We start from the raw sequence: 18,519 nt of genomic DNA, 5'->3' as shown, positions 1-18,519 counted from the left end.
TTTGAAAGTGGCCAGAGTTGGATCCAAATGCTGGCTCTACCACATACCAGACGGAACTGGTGCAAAGCAGGGGCACGACTGATATCGGCCCCCAGCACAGAGAGAAGGCCTTGGCCCTCCACCCCCTCCAGGGCCTCAGGTGATCTCAAACGATGAGTGCGTATGTGTGTATACAAAATACAGATGAGAGGAAGACACAAAACATAACATACACAAATTATATATTCGTAGATCTATGCCAGGTGTAACCAACTATCTCACACATGATATACATGATATATACATGATATACATGATTACACAAGCACACATGTATTCATGATCTCTCTTAGGCACACATTACAGATTATATTTTCCTAACAAAGTTTCAGTTAAGATACAAATAAAACCTATTTCCTATCCCAAATTGACATCCACAGAAGTGACAGCAAAGAGGAGTTCCTGAAGTAGATGACCTCCCCTGTGAAAGGGTCAGCGTGACCAAGATATCATGAAGTTGGAGGACACTTGGGCAAAAATCCTCTTCCTCTGAATAAATCTGAGACTGGGTAGGCCTTGCCCTCCAAGACTCTGCTTCTGCGTCTCTCCTTTTCCATGCTCTCAGGACTGACTAGCTCCAGTCCTAGAAACATATTTTATCTTTGGACATTGAATATTCTCAGTCAGGTTACAGATCAAACCTGTGGACTTGGGAATCACACCATATCTATAAAACCCACATGGTGATGCCAACCTCACAGGGGATTTAAGAAAATGAGGAGTAGATGGATAGATGCATGAAGGGATGGGTGGGTGGATGAACAGGTAAGTGGATCAGCAAAGTGCCTGGCATAGAGCAAGTAATCAAAAATTTTAGCTATTATTTTATCGTGATTAAGATAACAATGACTTTACAGGTTTCTCTTCTGGTCCATTACGCATTGACTTTAACCCTCTAGCAGGGCTCACCCTTCTATCTCAACGCTATTGACAGTGTCCTGGGCTTATCACATACAGGTATAGCATCAGGAACCCTGGATAAGGAGATGTAGATCACAACACAGGTCCTGACAGCTCTAAAAACACCGAAGCTTCATGATTCACGTGACAGGAATTCCATGCCTTTGTAAGGCAGCCTACTGCTCCAGTGAATTTCCAAAGCCCAAATGTTTCCTTCCATTGTTTTGAGCCCGTATCCTGGGATACAGCCATCGCCACAATCTTTCAGCTCTCTGAAGCAGTGACTAAATTTTACCGCAGAGTCTGGTGCGTGGAAGGTGCACTCAGCCTTGAGAAGAAGAGGCACAAACTGTTCAACCCGTCCCTTCATCTCGACTCACAATTTCCAACCAAAATGTCCTCAGCGTCAACTAAAGCTATCACCCGCGCGGACATCCCTCTCTCCATGTTCTCCCCAATTTCTGCTTTCTAACTCTGAAATACGTCTTTCTTGGATGTCCCCAATAACCCACTGTTACCTCAATGAGCAGTGGTCTTCTCTTCAGTGTCAGTATTTACAAGCAAGAGCTTCCCAGGTGGCGCTAGTGGTAAAAAATCTGCTTGCCAATGCAGGAGACTTAAGAGACGTGGGTTTGATGCCTGGGTCAGGAAGATCTCCTGGAGAAGGAATTGGCAACCCACTCCAGAATTCTTGCGTGGAGAACCCCATGGACAGAGGGCTACGGTCCATGGGGTCGCAAAGTGTCGGACATGACTGAAGCGATTCAGTACCATTTCCAAGCAAACAACACAGCAAAGTGCATACATGAAAACAAGCAGACTCTGACCAAGGAGGGTTAAGGAGGGCAGGCTGCTGAGTGGGCCATGCCCACTCCCTGGTTTCAGTGGCAATCAAGGGCTTCAAATCCAGCCTCGAGCGAAACTGAAAATTACTGGAAATCATGAAAGCAAGGGTTGCTGACAGATGGCCAAACTGTGGATGTTAAACACCCAAAAGACTAAGGAACCTATGTTTGGAGCTCAGAGTGGAACAACATACAGAAATGTAATTCAGAAATGTTACAGTCTTTTCTCCAGTCACTGCTTCAGACTGTAGTGTGATTTTCTATCTGCTTGGTTAAATTTTGAGTAGATTCCAAAATGCCATGGTCACTTTCACTTATTAAAAGCTATGCAAAGCCCAACCCTGGAAACTGCAAACTCATACCTGCTTTGAAACTCCTCTCCTTCCTCATGCCCAGCTGGGCTTGGGCCCCGGGAACTTGGAGGCTTTCCTTTTCGCCCCTCCCTTCCCAGCACTTGAGGGATGGAAACCCCAAGGCTGGTTCTGAGGTAACCCCTCCCCAGAACTGAGGACGAGAGGGAAATAGTTGCTTTTGTCTGACGGTGGGGAAGGAGTACAGCCATTCTGACATTGGCTGAGGGTCCTGCCCACTGCCAAGCACCTTGTCGACACGGCTGTCTCCTCAGAGAGGAGCCACGGTGCTGCGGGCAGGGGAAAACATCATCCTGGCCCCCACCCGTCTTCAAGGACCCTACCACGGATAGGAAGCATTGGTTCCTGCTCAGCCGCCCTAATGCTGCAGCACCAGAGGGCCTGCTCCCCCTCTAACCCATGCCCTTTCACGTGGAGCTGAGGAAGCACCAATCCCCTCCTGGGCGCCATGATGGTCACAAGGGCCTGGGATGACAGTGTCCTCAGCTCTCTTCTCAGGCCCTTCCTGCCCTCAGAAACCTCCCTCTGTCCAGACACACTTCCAGATGCAGCAGGCACCTGCCAACCTCTCCCCGCGCTCCATGCTGGTCAGATGACCCCACCAGGCTGGCCTGAACCCTGCCACCACCCCGTGGGTATGACACGCCTCCTTCTGCCTCTTGAAAGTATCCCCGGCCTTGGAGAGTGAGGTGCCTGAAGGTAACACCTTCCTTGGCTTTTGGGGAAGCAAACTGAAAATTTTTAAGTGCGCTGTACTCTCAGCCAAACACTCCTGACTGATAACCCCCCACTGACCGCCAGACAGTGGGAGAGTCAGCTGCGCAGACCCTTAGCGAGCTGGGGTGGGGCCGGCGTCCACGGCGTGTCCAGCTCTCTGACAAAGGGGCCCCTCAGCACCTTGTTTCCAGCCTCAGGGCAATGGGGAAAGCCTCCATCACCATGGCCTGTAACAGGAGTGTGTCCAGAGCTTCGTGTCTTTAATGCGCTCGTGAACCTACTGGGGGTCCGAGCAGAGTGCAGACGTTCATTCAGCAGGTCCAGGGTGGGGCCCACGAGTCTGCATTTCTCACAAGCTCCCTAGTGGTGATGCTGCCGCGGGCCTGGAAAGCACACTTAAGCACCTGGATTTGATTTTCTTCCCTCTGTAACATCTAACACTCACTGAGCAATTCACAGAGGCAAACACTGTGCTCAGCGCATCTCAGGCAGTACAGCACTGGATCCTCTCAACAGCTTTATGAAACATGGTCACTTTAAAAAACGGGGAACTGCTCCTTAGACAGGCTGAGCTGATAGATTCAGGCTTCCCGATTAGCCACTGACAGAGCTGGGACTTCAGTGCAGGGCTGTTGCCATTCAGTCGTTACGTCGTGTCCAACTCTTGGCGACCCCATGGACTGCAACACGCCAGGCTCCCCATCCTTCCCTGGCTCCTGGAGTGCAGGGTCAAAGTGAAAGTCGCCCAGCCGTGTCCGACTCTTTGCAACCCCATGGACTGTACAGTTCATGGGATTCTCCAGGCCAGAATACTAGAGTGGGTAGCCTTTCCCTTCTCCAGGGGGGCCCTTCCAGCCCAGGGGTTGAACCCAGGTCTCCCACATTGCAGGTGGAGTCTTTCTTTACCAGCTGAGCACAAAGTGTGCACTCCTAAACCCTGCAGCCTGAAGGTGGCAGGCCAAACAGTGACGATTATAGCACAGAAACTGAAATAAACAGTTGGAGGTACAAGAAAACTTCATCAAGCGGTGCTTCTATCAGACTCAGATATCCCCAAGCTGGCTGTCCCTCCGAGGAAAACTCCAACACTGAGCTTCCAATACAGTCCCCAGAAGCGACTGAGCACAGGGCACATCACAAATTCCATTACTTCCGTCCTTGTTCATTTATAGCCGCCAAATCCAAGCAGCATCTTCTCTGTCAGGGGGGACACAATGAATAATAGATACGTCATTTTTAACTGTCAACAACACACCTTGTAAATGGTGTTTGCAGGCTTTTAAACAACTCAGCGAACCATTCATTCTTCTGACATCATTTTTATACCATGCTTTGCAAAGAAATGAGAAAGGATCTGAAAAAAGCACGTGGATTAAACTACAGAACCACATTCACCCAGATGTCTAGTTTGCATTTAATAGTTCATTGCGTTCTCCCCTTACTCCTCTCTGATAACTAACGTCTGCTATGGAGACAAGAAAATTAACATATTGTGGTGTTTCTGGTGGTTAAATAGGCTCACCTTTCCTTGGGACAGTCAGTTTACAGAGTCGGGATCACTGTCGCTCATTCCTACTGATAAGCGACACTAGGATGATTAAGTAACACAAGCTGCTTCCTTGCAGCAGGATGCTGGCTAGTCGAAGGTTTTGACTCTTGGGTTTGGACAAGATAACATGAATCTCCCGATCACCTGTGATGAAAGCTTTATTTATCCTAAGACAAAAATCTTTTCACACGTGTGCATGTCTCCACATAAAGTAAATCTTTAGGCCTATTTGTCAGGTGATACAAGAGTGTCATATCACTGGAAAAACAAACACATCTGTAACTACTCCATGACCCATCAACAAGGGACTCAGCAAATGCCAGGTACATAGTGAGGACTTAACCAAAACTGAAATTTAATTAATATGTCATTAACATAAATAAACAGAATATTCTTGATTATCTTCTTTTGAAATGTTTTTATTTTGGAAACTTTCAAATATATACAAAAGTAAAGAGGGTAGTATAATAGCCTCCATATACCCACCCAACTTCAGTGATTTACTGACTTGGAGAAATTTTATTTAATTTATAACCCACTCTCTTCCTTCCACTTTTGGATTTTTGTGAAGAAAATCTTGGACATTGTATCATTCTATGCATTAATCTCAATTATCTTCTAAATATTGTTCAAATGTAGATTTTCTCATCTCCGTCCCCACTAACCTATCTTTATTCAGACTCTAAACACCTGTCATGGTAGATTGACTAGTAATCCCCAAAACATGTCCAAGTACTAACCCCTGGCACCTATGAATGTGACCTTATTTAGGAAAAAAAGTTGTTACAGCTATGATTAAATTAAGGACGGGATTGTCTTGGACTTAGGATGGGCCCTAAACCCAGCACCAGTTGTCTTCATAAGAGAAGCGGAAGAAGATTCAAGACACACAGACACACAGGAAGAAAGCCATGTGAAGAAGAGGCAGAGACTGGAGTGATGTGTCTCCAGGGCCAAGCAGCACCTGATGTCACCAGAAGCTGGAAGAGACAGAGGACTCTCCCCTGGGAACTTGAGAGAGTGTGGCCTTGCCAACACCTTGATTTTAGACTTCTGGCCTCCAGAACTGTGAGACCCCACATTCCTACCACCAAGTTTGTGCTCATCTCATCTCTAGAATGAGGACATCGGCAGTGCCAACCCTACAGATCACTGTGAGGATAAACAACCTCCTGGACATACACCACCTGGGACAGAGCAGGCACTCAAAAGTGGTAGCTGTTTGTAGCAATCAGGAATCTTTCTGTTGAGAAACAAATGTAAGTGCACTAAGGGGAAAACAAGAACGCATTGTTCGCACAATGGAAAAGCCTAGAATACAGGGCCCTTCAGACACAGATGAATGAGGGGGTCAAATAATTTCACTGATTCTGGAACGTCTCTTTCTCTCCATTTCTCAGCTTTTCTATTCTCTGAGTTGGTTCATTCTCTAGGTGACTTGCTCCACATCGTGATTCCTAGAAGTTCCAAGCTTCCATCCCTGGTAACCTCGGGGAGGAAGAACACCTCCTCCTCAACAGCTGTGGCAAAGGCACAGAACTGAGTCTCTTGGGATCGTCCTGAGTCACTGAGCCTTCCCTGAACCAACCACTGTGATTGGGTCTGTTGGTCGCTAGTCCCTGGAGCCAGGAAGCCAGGGTTGGCTCAAACCAAATGAAAGTAGAGATGAGGTGACTTGCTAAAGGGAAAACGAGGTGCTGTTACTAGGAGGAGGAAGAACAGATTCTGGGCAGGCAAAGACCACAGACATCCACTCACCATGAAAATTTTCAGTCTTCTTGTGTTCTGAACAGACAGGGCTCCCCGGCCTGCTGCCCCTGCAACAAGGGGTCCCTCCAGTCCGCACCCACTGCCACTGCGTCTTACAGATCTCTACGAGCCCTAGGAGGGCATGGGCCCCACACTTCCTCCCAGCTACTGCACAGCTCAGATTAGTCACTCCATGGGCCCCTTCCGAGGCATATCAGAGACCAGCTGTGCAAGGACCTGTCACCTTCTTGTCAGCGAAAGTTTTCTGCCCAAAGAACTTTCATCATCACTCCTTTCTCAAGTAGCTGGATGTCACTTGAAGAGACAGCTGAAGTCACTCACAATGGCTGGGCTCAAATCAGCGCTCACTGGCCTTGTCAGAGAAAACCTCACCCCGCAGCGAAAACTGTCACTGATCATGTTTAGATATGTACGCAGAGGTATTAGATTAGAAGACAGAATGCACAAGATAGGAGTTTAAAAGAGGCCAAGTTGCAAGGGAAATCCTAATAGGAAGAAGTCAAGGCTTACAGTTGGAGGTAGTTGGGGGCATCTTTCTCCAAAACCCAATTTATACTTCCCATCAAAACCAGCAAGTGCATACATACATGTACATACCCCCACACACACATGTGCAGACCCCAACAGCCAGTATGTATTCACAACCTACCCCACACAGAGGATAAACATTATATTGACCAATATGCTTTATAAATACCTGAACCTTGACAGGATATCAGTGGGTAGTTGCTTTATCCAGATTATTATAAATGGATAGTTTTTACCTTTATATCAAAATACTGCTAAATCATGACAGAAAGTAAATAGTCACTCAAAAATTTCAATTGTCTTTTGGAGTAAAAACATACTAATCAAATTGTATTTGTTGCCTTTCTCTGCATTTGCTCTTTATTTAGGGCAGGGCTTCCCAACCTCAGCACCGCTGATATTCTGGGCTGGATAATTCCTTGTTCAGGTCGAGGCGGGGACTATCCTGTGTTTTGTAAGGTGTTTAACAGCATACCTGGTCTCCACTGCAAGCCACAGCACTCCCCACTTACTGCCAAATGTCTCTTTGGGGCAACACTGCCCCGGATTGAGAACCACTAGCTTAAGAACCCTTAAGTGTATGTAGGCCACCAGGCTCCTTTGTTCATGGGAGTCTCCAGGCAACAATATGGGAATGGGTTGCCATTCTATTCTCTAGATCTTTCCGACCCAGGGATTGAACCCAGGTCTCCAGCACTGTAGGCAGATTCTTACCATCTGAGCCACCAGGGAAGTCCCAAGAATTTTTAAAAGGGTCTTACCCTTTGGTTAAAAACAGTCCAGGTTTCCCCTTGGAGGAGATTAATCAAGCTAAGTAAAGGGCAGCGATAACACTGCTCTGTTTGGACAGCTTTTTGTTTTTTGTGGCATTTTAAGTTGCCTTTCTATTCTCCAACTATTCATCTTTATCAAATCCTTAAGTATTTCTAGTGTCTCAAGAAAGCATCAAAGACTTCCTCCCCAAAATATCTCTTTTCTGAAGACTGACACTCTTCTGTTTCAGTCTAAATGAATGGGATAGTAGGAACATAGCTTAATATACCCAGGACTTCCCTTCATCACTCTTCTAAGTTGGATCCATTGTTTCCTGGGCCCCTCGGATTCCCCACTGCTTTGCTCCTGTGTATCCTGTGTGAGAAACTAAAATTTTAATCCATGTGCAAGTACTGTGAAAACCGTGAAGATAAATCAAGTTATATGAAATGTAAAGATCTAAAATTATATTTTTAACAAATGGATCCAAAAATCACACATCTTAGGAGGGTTGAATACAAAATCATTACCATAGGAGGCCACATATTTATTATAAAAATGCTGCCATGGCCCAAACTACATTTATCCTTTTCTTGAAATATTCATTCAGATTCTATATTGCATGCTTTAGAAACCTTCACAAAGGGAGAAAGATCTGACTTGAGAAACTGTCAAAAGTTCTAAAGCCAAGCGAGATGAAGGTCCAAGCGGGAGGGGATATATGTATACATATAGCTGATTCACTTCATTGTACAGCAAAAACTACAACATTGTAAAGAAACTATAACCCAATTAAAAAATGAATGAAGGTGTTAACTCGGGACTTTCTTCTATGACAGGGAATTCATGAGGTTACTTCCCTCATTTTCTACCATAGTATACCTAACCTGGGGAACACATACCTCTAGCTTTGATCAAATTAGAGAGATGAGAGGAAACAGAAAAAGCATGAGTTTTTTCTGTTTTTGTTAAAGATGGTGGTTTCCCTTTTTAAAAAAAAAATCACTTGTATGCTACTCAATAAAACATAATTATAAGATAAACATTTTTCTGAGTTTTTGAATCATAAAGTCAAGAAAGATACAGAGCATGTGATACCATATAACCTTTCATGTACCTCCTGGCAGGAGTCATCACTCAGATTGAAAAGCACAGAGCTAGTAAGTTGAGGGGAAAGAAGAAGAATGAGCAATCTGCACTCCACTCAGAGTCCAGCTGGTACCAGAGCACAGTAATTTGTAGAGGAGCTGGTCATCCTGTAGCTGCAATAACTCCCTTGGGATATCATGCACGCTGACGGCTTTAAACACCATCTACATCCTAGCAACTCCAAACTTCTTATTTCTAGCTCAGACCCCGCTCTTGCAACCTGCTCTTCTGTCACCTGTTCAGCATCTCCACCTGGAATTCTAATTAGGCATCTCATATGCCACGTGCCGAAAAGTAATCCCCAGTCTTCAACTCCAAAACCTATTCCTCCCCTAACTCTCTGCTCTCAGATAATGGCAGCCGATCCTACCAACTGCTCAATGCCAAAGCCTTGGAGTTATCCTTTTTTTCTCTCTCCTCTTCCCCAGGACCTCAAATCTAGTCCAGCAATCAATCCAGCTGGCCGTAACGTCAAAGTCAGTCTAGGATTTGATCACCCCTCCCCACCTCCACAGCCTGACGGGCTACAGTCCACAGGGTCGCAAAGAGCCGGACATGACGGAGCGAGTAAGCACAGCGCCCCGCCCACCTCCACTGCTGCCACCCAGAACCGAGCTGCCAGCCTCTCTGCAGCAGTGCGGCGCCGTGCCCGACTGCTGCCTGTGCCCCTCTGGAGAGGCTTCCTGCTGTAGCAACCGAAGAGGCCTTCCAAACTGTGAGACAAGCCACCCCTCTGTTCAGTGCTGTGGCTGTGTCCGGGCCCCCCATCTCAGAGTAACATCCACGCTCCTCGGAATGGCCTGACATGATCAGCACTCTTTCCTGACCTCCCTGGCTTAACCTGTCTGCTTGGGGCTGGGGTCAGGGTTAGGGTCATCTCCTACTGTCTTTCCATGTCTTTCCTCTCTCCAGCCACCGCCCTCCTCGCTGTTCTTTGAACGTACCAGGTATGCTCTCTCCTTAGGGCCACCTGGGGGCTTTGGCTTGCTTGGATTGCTCTTCTACTGCACATCTATTCCCCTCCCTGGTTTAAGTCTTCACTCAAATCTCACCTTTTTATTGAAGGCTAACCTGATCAGTCCTTTAAAATCACAACCACCCTCCAGCCTCTGATCTTTTTTCTTGTCCACTGTTTCCTTTTCCGCAACACTGGTGACTAGTTGACGCATTTAATTTACTGACCACTGTGTGTCTGTGCCATAGACTGAAAGCTCTCTGAGCATAGTGGTCTTTGTTTATGGACATATTCCAAACATTTACAACAGTGCCTGAAACACAGTAGGTGCACAATGCGTATGTGTCAAGTAAATTCACTGAATGATTCCACTTTTGAGACTCTCTCTAGAAGTTCTTCCACTTATTAAACATGAGATGGATTTATTGAGAATTTGGAAGATGGAAGCAATGGAAGGCCAAGGCAATAAGGCTGTCAAAAGTGACGCTGAAGGGACTATACGTGGGGTCGTGGTTGACCAAACACAACACTGACATTTGTATACTCTTTGCAGTTGGCAAAGGAGGTTGGTAACCCAGGAGAATAGGGCTGAGATGAGGAAATGCAGATTGTGAGGGTGACAAATATCACAATCGGAGGGGAATGAAGGAACAGAGAGGGTTAGCAATCAGGGTTATGGTCAGGAAGGGCCATTTCCAACCAAGTAAGAAAACCACTAAAAGTGAAAATAGTAGAACTCATCAATAAAACTGATTGAATAAATAGATCAAGGAAAGTTCTAAACGTATTTCGAGTTCTTAATAAAAAGGCAAATAATGAGAACTGAGTATTTTCAGAACATAAAACATAAATAGCTAGTATCATATGAAAACAATCCACCTTGAATGGTGATCAAAACATGCTGATAGAAATGAAAATAAAATACTATATTTACATATCATTATTGGAAAGACATAAAAATAACAATATACAATGATTCAAGGAGTGTAGTAAGACAAACAACCTCAAGCTCAAGGTACAATATAAACTGGAAAATTCTTTCAGAAAAGAAATTTATAGAATGAATCAAAACCATTAAAACATTCATATGCTTGGGCCAGGAATTCTACTTCTAGGAATCTGTGCCAAGAAAAAATCAGGAATGTGGGCAGAGATTTAAGCAAAAAGACGCAGTATAATGGAAAACTTTCTAAAAAAACAAAAACATTATAGTGATTATATAAATTATAGCATTTCTATAGAGCAGAACACTGTGCAACCATCAGTAATTGCATTCATGTAAAATGTTGATGATGTGGGAAATGCTCATGATATAAGGTCGCATGAACCAAAACAGGGACAATGCCCTCGATGACATATTGTAAGCACGAACATAACATTTAATTTCAAACCAATTCAAAAATGGACTTTTTTCTCTCATTTAATCTCTGTTTGGTTAGGGTTATCAAAAGTCAGTTTATTAGTTTTCTTTAAAGAAAAGCAAAAACATAGCCAGTTTTTAATGCAGAGAGAATGGAATGGTATGTTGGAATTATATAATTTTAGAACAGTTATGCACATAGACCCCGAAGATTATTTTCTTATGCCTAATGGTTCGTTATGCTTTGCGTGAAAATAATTTTCCATTTTAATGCATATTCCACTGCTCTGGTCTCAGTTTCCTAACTTTTCAAATGAAACAGTCTGCCTAGATCAAAGGTCAGGAAACCTTTTCTGAAGAGTCAGCAAATACTTTGGGCTTTGTGGGCCAAACAGTTGGTCTCTGTTACTACTATTCAACTGCACTGCTGCAGTGAGAAAGCTGCACATAGTCAAGTTCCAATAAAACTTTATTTATAAATGCAAATAACAGGACAGATATGACCCAGGAGCCATAGTTTGCCAACCCCTGAACCTGATGGCTGATAGTCTTTGATTAGTTGACAGCTCAGACCCTGACTCAGAGGTCAAAATGCCAGCAGACTCCTGAGAAGAAATGAGACGAGTATACCCATAGAGTGGCAATCTCATGAGCTTCCAAGTTGGAAAAATCTGGGTTCAAAACCAAACTGACTTCCTAGTTGTGTCTCCAGTTACAATATGCTTTCATCACTATGAGTCTTGGTGTCCCCTTTTGCAAACTGGGATGGTAGCCCAGAACCCCCAAGGGCTGAATGAATCAAGAGCTCATGGTGTAGACAGTGTGGAGTGTTGGGTCCAAAGCAGGAAACAGTCAGTATAAAGCTAAGTTATGCCACAATATGAATTTCCCCAGAATCTGGGGGCTTAAAACAATATGGTTTATTTCTTGCCCATGCTTCTCACCCATGGCTGATCAGCTGGGAGCGCTGTTCTACACTGTTGTCCCCCTAGGACCCAGTCTAACGAAGCAGCCCTTAACCAGAGCTCTGCTGGTTAGAGTGGCAGAGGTGAGACTGAAGTGGCTGAATCAGGCACTGGGTCTTAAAGCTTTCACCTGAAGTGATCCCATTTCATTGACTGGAGCAAGTTATACAACTGCATGCAACTCAGGGGTCCTAGAAATGCTAGGAACGGGGCAGGGGCATCCAGAAATGGTTTGTTAATTACACTAATAACTACCATAGCAAGACAGGAGAATAGTAAGAGTTAACATTCACACACAGGCATAATCTCACACGGTGCTAGGGCTTCCCAGGTGGCTCAGTGGTAGAGAATCTGCCTGGCAATGCAAGAGATGTGGATTTAATGCCTGGGTCTGGAAGATCCCCTAGGAAAAGGAATGGCAGCTCACCCCAGTATTCTTGCCTGGGAAATCCCATGGACAGAAGAGCCTGGTGGGCTACAGTCCCTGGGTCCAAAAGAGTAGACAACTTGGTGACTAGACAGCAACAACACGGTGTTAACTACTTTTGTTACAAGTTGGGAAAACCAAGCCAAGAAGACAGAAACAGTTAGAAATGAATAGGGCGAGATATGTGGTCTGGGGCTCCCTACTGTCCCACAAAGTCAGGAGAGAGTCCTTCAGATAAGACTGGCTTTTTCTAAATACTTTCTTCAACTCTCTAACATGCTCCCCTTTTGTAGCTGGGCCTTATTACTCATGAGAAGACTGTGATTAGAATCCATCATTTAAACTCATGTCCAACTCTGTGAATCCCCAACACAAAGATTGTTATGGACTGCATATTTATGTCTCCAAAATTCATATGTGAAGCTCTAAATCATCCTGTAACTATATAGCAGATGGGGCCTTTAAGAGGTGACTAAGGTTAAATGGGGTCATAAGGATTGGGCCCTAATTCCATGGAACTGGTGCCGTTTGGAAAAGAGAAGGAGATGCCTGAACCCTCTCTCCTCCATATGAGCACACAGCGAGAGTCTGCAAGCCAGGAAGAGAGCTCTTACCAGAAACCAAACCCAGCCAGAACCTTGACCTTGGACTTTTCAGCCTGAAGAACTGTGAAAAAATGTGTCATTTTAGTCACCCAATCTAAGGTATTTTGTTATGGCAGCCTGAGCTGGTTAATACAAAGATCTAAAGAACACAGGCCTTCTCTCTAGACTTGATTTTCCAATATGATCTGTTTATTCAAAATTACCTTGTGACATTCACACACAGGTCTGTGGAAACTCCAAAGCTAAGATTGGGTCAAAAGAGAAATGCAGGCTTAGAAATTAGAAACGCCTATGTTCAAAACCCAACTCCATTCACTGCGTGACCTTGAGCAAGTTGTATAAGCACTCTGAGCCTCACCTTCCCTATCCATGAAATGGGTAATCATCTCTCTCATGGAAAGTAAAGCAAGTGGGGAATATGAAATGTGTCCCCTCTCAGGCGGAGGGATGAGATGAAGCCACTCTTGTATCTTCACTGTCTTGGATGTGGTTGAAGTTGGGATACAAGATGTGGACTAATTTCAAGGCCTGTTTTAACACTGTTGTGGACTAAACGTGTGAACATGAGTGGCTAAACCTAAGAGCTTTCGGAGAAAGATTTTACTTCTCCTGTGAAGAACACCCCAGAGTTAATTACAAGATGGCTCTAGAAATATGGCCTGGCACAAAGTAGTTGCTCAACAAATATTCCCTTCCCCTTCTTTTCCTGCCTTACTACACCCCCAAGGGGTTAGGGATCTCAGAAGTGAACATAATTAGGTGACATGATGCCCCTAAGGAAGAGAGGGAAGAGGAAGGAAGGTGCCAATGTGCAGTGAGCTGACGGTGATGCCAGCATCTCCCACGATCTCTCATTCATGCCTGACGACTGATGAGGAAGGTGCCATCACAACACAGCAAGGAGGAAACCAGACGTCAGGAAAGGAAAGCAGTTTGGCCCCGCCCCAGCCCCGCAGTCCCCCATGGCTGGGCTGATGGTCTCACCCAAATGGGCTCAGGCTCCAAAGCCTATGCCCCTCACCCAGCATCTTGTGAACATCAAGAATCGGCCTGGTTTCTTGCATTCCATGCAAATCTCTATCACAAAAATTAGCCAGAAAAGGACAAAATATCAGAATATTTGTACCCTACAGTTCCACCCACTGGGTTTAGACCTGAGAGGAAAGTATTTGCTGCAGTGACGCAGGGACACATGCAGAGGGGATGAGGTGGGGATGGATCTGGAGACAGAGGCAGGGATTCCAACACAGCATCTGCCAGCAGTGTCCTGTGAGAGCTGGCCAAGTGCCTGCCCTCTTTCAGGCCTTAGGGTCCCCTCCCGTAACATGAGAGCATGGCTAAACAAGGGACACAAAGAGCCACCTTGAACATTTCATCACTGGCTTAGTTTTCTAGACACATGGAGCTGAAATCTTGGGAGCCTGCTTCTTCCAGATGACTGGCTCAGCTCTCGGCTCCGTTTGCCCAGCCACGCGGCCAAAATAACAGCCGCAATGGGCTTTCTTAAAAAAGTTGAATGGAGACCAGACCAAATACAGTCGCCAGTAAAGAGAACCACTCTGTCCAAAGGCGCAGATTTGCAAACGGAAAATCACATTCCGCAAGTTCCTGGATGGGAGGCGAGGGGAGGAAGCCGCTGCTTCCAATGAGGACTTCATTCCAGAATCCCACACAGGGCCTCAAGAGTGCCCGGGGGTAATAAAGGGAGGACTATATCAGTGCAGAGGCCCAAGTCCTGCGGGAGAGGTGGGCGGAGGACAAGGCTAGGGCTCTTTCCAAAAGAAGCTGAGTCCAACTCTTTCAACAGGAAGGTTGACTCTTCCATTTCCAGTGTGATGACTTGAACCTGGTGAAGACAGGCCCTGCCAAATACCTGTCGGTACTAAGTGTGTTTTCAACTGGCAAATGGCAGGAAAGTGGGAGAGCAGATCTACATCAGACCTCGGGGTGCAGGGCAAGACGTGGGTCTGCTGGTGTCCCTGCTGCTGACACGAGGGGGCAGTGGCCCTGACCGGAAACTCAGCACTCAGAGTCGGAGGGCACCAAGGCTGTTTTCTTCTTCAGTAAGTTTCCAGATTAAAAAAGAAGAAGAAAACTGCTTTTCCGTTTTCAATTAAACAAAAAAAACAATATAAGCAATTGTCTGCATTTGCATTACTCCCCCGTCCAAGGTGCCCATCTCTGCACCTCCGCCTCATGCCCTGTGGGCGGCTGAACGCTGCCCACAACCCCACTGCACTGCCATGTCTTCAGGGCCTGTGTCCTCCCCTTCACTAGCCCCTCCAGCCTCCCTTGTTCCCTCCCGCTCTCTGTGACCAGACAGAAGACAACACGATAGGAAAACCCTGAACTTCGAAACCTAAAGGAACTCAGAGCTGGCTCCAGCCTTGGCCCGCCATTGACAGCTCTGAACCAAACGGTTTCACATCTCTGGGACGCTCCCCGTCTTTCACACAGTGAGAAGGACCTCAGCATGGGCTCCTTCTGTTGAGACAGCGTGCGTGAAGATGCTTACACAGGGCCAGTGTGATCTGTGCTCCTCTTCCTCCCTCTCCAGGCACAGAACCAGACACTGTCCCTTCCTCAGAGAATCATGATTCTGCAGACAGTCCTGTTCCAGGGGGAGAGCTCATCATGGGGGGAGGCAGCTACCAAAGTCTAGAGGGCTTTCGGGGAGATTCCAGGAAGAGGTGAAAATCTTAAAATTTGGTTTTGAATGACAACTAGAAATGCTTCTGGAGAAGAAGGGGATGGCAGCCCCAAGGGGAGGAAAAGAGACAAGGTAACAGAACCTAAGGGAAGAGAATTCATCTGTAGGACCCTGCAGGTATGAGGGGGGAGGGGGGAATTCAGAATGTGGTCAGTGATAAAGGTCCCTCACAGCACAACAGCTGGCATAAAGAAGGTGCTCAAAACTATGGAATCCATTAGTAAATGAAGGAATCTATCTAAAAAGATATTGTTTGGTTTGCTCAAACCTTTCCACACACATTACTCTGAACAAAATAATGATGATGATGATAAAGAGAAAAGAAAGGGTTCACAGAAGAGGAAGAGAGAAAAATAATGACGTGTGCTATATATATATATACACACGAATACACACACTTTACTGTCTTAATGCTGAAATGATAACTTCAGTTGCTCCTTCTCCATGTGTCAGGTGAGCTGCAACTGTGTGCTCATGTATCACGTAGGCCTCCTTGAGTCCCTGATCACAAGGGGCACTTCCTCTGCTCGATTTCCTTACAGGGACGTAAATTCACCATCAAACCCAAAGGGAAAGTTAGGCAACACAAAAAGGAAGAGCTTTCTCGTTGTTGTTGTTGTATAACTAGCATACGGTAGCTGCAGAAAGATTAAAAATATACACACGTAACAAGAAAAAGAACACAGAAGTCAGCCTCTCAGACCCCGGCTGTCCCCAGGCCTGGGGCACAGGCTGTAGGACAGTCCCTCCACCCAAGCACACACTTGTGCATCTCAAACACACACACACACACTCACAGGGGCATATGTGCTGTATTCCCTGGCAGATCTGTCTTCAGAACTGTAGCAACGTTAGAGAACCCCCAAGGCAGAGATCTGGCACCACCACCCACTGACATCCCTGAAATAATTAAAACAGAGGCCAGCAAACTCTTCCTGTAAAAAGTCAGAGAGTAAATGTTTCAGGTTTTGTGGGCCAGAGGGTACCTGCCACAACTACTCATCTCTGCTGTTGTAGCATGAAAAGCAGCCTGCTACTAAGTCGCTTCAGTCGTGTCCGATTCTGTGCGACCCCATAGACAGCAGCCCATCAGACTCCACCATCCCTGGGATTCTCCAGGCAAGAACACTGGAGTGGGTTGCCATTTCCTTCTCCAATGCATGAAAGTGAAAAGTGAAAGTGAAGTCGCTCAGTCGTGTCCGACTCTTCTTGACCCCAAGGACTGCAGCCTACCAGGCTCCTCCATCCATGGGATTTTCCAGGCAAGAGTAACTGGAGTGGGTTGCCATTGGCTTTTCCGGAAAAGCAGCCTGCTACTGCTGCTAAGTCACTTCAGTCGTGTCCGACTCTGTGCGACCCCACAGGTGGCAGCCCACGAGGCTCCCCCGTATCTGGGATTCTCCAGGCAAGAACACTGGAGTGGGTTGCCATTTCCTTCTCCAATGCATGAAAGTGAAAAGTGAAAGTGAAGTTGCCCAGTCGTGTCCAACTCTTTGCGACCCCATGGACTGCAGCCTACCAGGCTCCTCCGTCCATGGGATTTTCCAGGCAAGAGTACCAGAGTGGGGTGCCATTGCCTTCTCCGGAAAAGCAGCCTAGAAGACATCAAAACAAACAGGTGTGGTCCTGTGCCAATAAAGCTTTATTGACAAACCAGGAGGTGAATCACACTCGGTCAGAGGGCAGTAATTTGCCCGCCGCTGGATTAGAACCTAGGAAAAATGGGAAAAACTCAGGAGGGTGAGAGATTAAAGTGCACCCCCCCACTGAAAGGAAAACCTCCTTTTCAGTGGTATGCACTATTCTAACAAAGGTTTCTACTTTAACGTGCACCCTCTGATTAAAACAATGACTGCAGATAATTAGATCAAGTGAAATCCCTCTTTCTTCCCAAACAAGCACTCTGAGATAGCTTCACCCATTTTCCAGCTCCCATTTCAGAGAGAGGGAGCCAGAACAGAAGTTACTCAGACATGTCAAAGAAATGTAGTTGAGTGGGGTTAGGGTGGTGTTCCAGTCATGTAAAATACCCTGGATCACATGCCATCAACAAATGATTCATTAAAAGCTACAAGATAAATGCCGATAAAGTCTTCAAATAGAGAGGCCCGTGACATGTGCACAGGGGGAGAGAATCAGAATGATTTATAGGCAAGGAGACAGGCTGCAAATACAGAAAACCTTCTCCACCTGTGGGGAGGATCCCGGGGAAAGCTTTCCCGTCTGCAAACAGCCTTCCCGACTACGGTAATAAAATACACTTCTCATAACAAAAGCCGCTTCACACCACTTTCTCCCACAGGTTTTGAGACGTAACTCACGAGTCCTCTCCCGTCCAGATCTGAGCCTGAACAGTGTAGTCTCAGCTGGCTTCTTCGAGACAGAGTCTCCGCTCCTCCCGCTGAATCTTAATGACCGGGCGAACCGTAAGGCGCTGCCACGGGGCTGGAAGGTTTTGCTACTGGGACCCGTGTCCTGCACCCCGGGTCCCCTGCTCTCCCTCGCTGAGCCGGGCCTTTCAGGGATCAGCGCCCGCACTTAACTCAATGTTCTGCTCAGCTGCTCGCTCCAACTTTGCCCTTTCTCGTGGCTCCTGTAAAGATCTGAGACATCTTCCGGGAATGTGAGCCCACGTGGGGCGGTTACACTCCAGTTAAACCTTCCTCTCTGCCTCTTGTCATTCCCCTCCGCACACCCTGCCTGGCCCTTCGCCCCACCTCACACCAGCGAGCACACACTCACCGACCTCCCTACAGAAACACAGCCTTTGTGTGCCTGGCTCAGTGCTGGGTCCTGGTGAGAGAAAGACAAATAGGACACCATTTGTGTAATGGCTTGTAGCCTATTGGGTGAGACAGATACGGAACAAAACATTC

The 18,519-nt window shown here is 46.3% G+C and overlaps 1 long non-coding RNA gene across 1 annotated transcript in view; it reads right to left on the bottom strand.

The window, feature by feature from the left end:
• LOC122421520 overlaps window positions 1–18,296 on the bottom strand; it is a 144,351-nt gene extending 126,055 nt beyond the window's left edge. Inside the window, exon 1 of the long non-coding RNA XR_006263510.1 lies at window positions 17,965–18,296. This is a non-coding gene — a long non-coding RNA (uncharacterized LOC122421520). The remainder of the gene's footprint in view (window positions 1–17,964) is intronic.
• Between the last annotated feature and the right edge of the window lie 223 nt (window positions 18,297–18,519).

Source organism: Cervus canadensis, chromosome 18 (genome assembly GCF_019320065.1).
Source record: "Cervus canadensis isolate Bull #8, Minnesota chromosome 18, ASM1932006v1, whole genome shotgun sequence".
Classification (NCBI taxonomy): Eukaryota; Metazoa; Chordata; class Mammalia; order Artiodactyla; family Cervidae; genus Cervus; species Cervus canadensis.
The sequence above is the reverse complement of the archived record's forward strand: the minus strand, read 5'-3'. Positions and strand labels throughout refer to the sequence as shown.